This window comes from Palaemon carinicauda, chromosome 42 (assembly GCF_036898095.1).
Source record: "Palaemon carinicauda isolate YSFRI2023 chromosome 42, ASM3689809v2, whole genome shotgun sequence".
NCBI lineage: Eukaryota > Metazoa > Arthropoda > Malacostraca > Decapoda > Palaemonidae > Palaemon > Palaemon carinicauda.
This window is the reverse complement of record NC_090766.1, coordinates 14,622,207-14,624,706: the sequence shown is the minus strand read 5'-3', so window position 1 is coordinate 14,624,706 and position 2,500 is coordinate 14,622,207. Positions and strand designations below refer to the sequence as shown.

The 2,500-nt window shown below is 36.8% G+C and overlaps 1 pseudogene; it reads left to right on the top strand.

The window, feature by feature from the left end:
• The window catches only part of LOC137633308 (uncharacterized), a 173,257-nt pseudogene that overhangs the window by 5,553 nt on the left and 165,204 nt on the right, over positions 1-2,500 (top strand).

Genomic DNA, 2,500 nt, shown 5'->3' with positions numbered 1-2,500 from the left:
CACTGAGCTTCGTCGCCATCCGAGTCTCATGACATCACGAGTCTTAGAAACATCAGGCCTATATTACTTTAATAATTTGTGTAAGTTATTATTAATATGTTAAATGTGAGTATGTTATGCAGCTTGTAAAAAACTGTAGATATCATTATTCTTGAATATAGTTATCACTGTGTTTGCTGGCTATTATTTTCTTTCTGTTTCATTGTTACTCTTTAGCTATTTTTCACGAAGAATTAATCAATAAGAGAAATTAAACATTAAAGTAGATTTTGCATAATCTACGTTTTGATGTAGCTGACCGTAATGTTAAACTGATTGATAGGCCTAGATTTCAGAATTAACTGGCCTTGATCAACGAAACTCTAGACTAACAAGAGCATCAATGTTTGTCTTTCACCTGACATTTCCACATCTAACCACAACAACTTCTTCTTCTTCTTCTTTGTCTACATCTTTTCCCCACTTCTACGTGGGGTCGACGTTTCTGATCAGCTTTCTCCATCTACCTCTGTCTCACACCTCATCACCGGTTAATCCCTTTGATCGAAGGTCATCCTTGATACAGTCCACCCACCTTCGCTTTGGTCTCCCTCTCCTTCTCGTTCCCTGTACCTCCATTTCCATCACTCTCTGAGTCAGCAATGTGGTTCCGCCGACTCGCCTGGACAGGCCGGAAAGATGTCCAAACTTGATCATTTAGAGCAGTGGTTCCCAAAACTATCCTACCTGACGCCCCCTTTTTGCTTCCAGTAGACCCGTACGCCCCCAACTCTTTTTTTTTTTTATCTGAAATGATTCTTACATTCATTTCTTAGCATTGTACAGGAAAACAGATTTCTGTTTGTATTTCATTTTAATAATGAAAGCCACTCAAACAAATAATAGTACATTCCAGTAACTAAAAACGAAACATTTGGTTCAAAGTGAGCGAAAAAATGTTTTGAACATTTGCAAGTGGCAAAATTGAGTTGCAGTTTTAAGAATAGACTAAGGCACAATTTCTGGTCAAATTTTTTGAGATGGATGCTGCTGTTCTTTTAATTATTTTATTATTCTATTAAACCAAGTAATTTCGAGCAGATGACTTCACGCCCCCTTTGTATCGTCCTCACGCCCCCCCCCCCCCAGTGGGGCGCGCCCCCCCAGTTTGGGAACCACTGATTTAGAGGAAGTAAAAGTCTAACCACAACAACATTTCACGATAACCAATCCAGAATTGGATTCGTGATGAAGCAAAGGTAAGTTCTAATAACGAAATACCTTGATGGAGACGGAGAGAAATTTATAAGCGACCATTGTCTGTTTGATCATCCCGATTAGGGAGTCAACTCGACATTTAATCCCACTGCGAAGGGGTTTGATGATAGGGCACGACTTCGGGACTCCGAGGGGGACGTGTTGACTTTATCGGGTTGGTTGGTGTTCGACGCTACTGTTCTCTCATACTTTGTGTTGCTACGTGGAGAAATACTATTTTTTTAGCTAAAAGAAGGGTTTGTCATTGAGTTTTATATCGATATCAGTATATATGGCGTAAATTTATCTTTCCTATGTTTAGTTTTTGCACTACACACACATACATACATACACATACACACTCATATATATGTGTAAATATATATGTATATATATACACACATATATATGTATATATATATATATATAATATATATATATATATATATATATATATATATATATATATATATATATATATATATATATATTTTATATATATATATATATATATATCATTGTCATCATCCTTATAGTGAGGTTGCAGACACTAAAGAAACTAAGAAGTTTGAGTGGAACTCGAACCCCTTAATAACAATAATAATGATAATAATATACATGTGTATATATATATATATATATATATATATATATATATATATATATATATATATATATATATATATATATATATATATATATATATGCAAGAACAAATTGTATTGAAAAAACTCCATTTCGCCAACGATTTTGCCGACATCTCTCTCGTCCTGGGAAAATCCCGTCAGTTTTTTTTTTCTTTCTTTTTTCCTGGCTGTTTAAAGACGAAGGGGAACGCCACACACATCGCGCGCCGGAACCAGGAACTACCCAAGCACGCGTCACCCATTCCCTGCTTAAGTTTCCTTCCTTCCTTTTGCGGTCTGCACTTCCCACTGAACTGGGTCATACTTTCTCGTTGTTACTGCCTTTCGTCGGTTATTTAATTTGTTATTGTTTTGGAGTTGTTTTCCGCCGTCGAGGGAAAATTAGGGCGTTTAGCTCACGATTTTGTTATTAGAGCTAGGGCGTCATTGCAAGCCCTGCTCTCATATTATTATTTACTATTACCAAGCCACAAACCTAGTTGGAAAAGCAGGATTTTATAAGCCCAAGGGCTCCAACAGGGGGAAAATAACCCAGGGAGGAAAGGAAATAGATCAACTACAACCCTAGTTGTAAAAGCAGGATTTTATAAGCCCAGGAGCTCCGACAGGGGAAAATA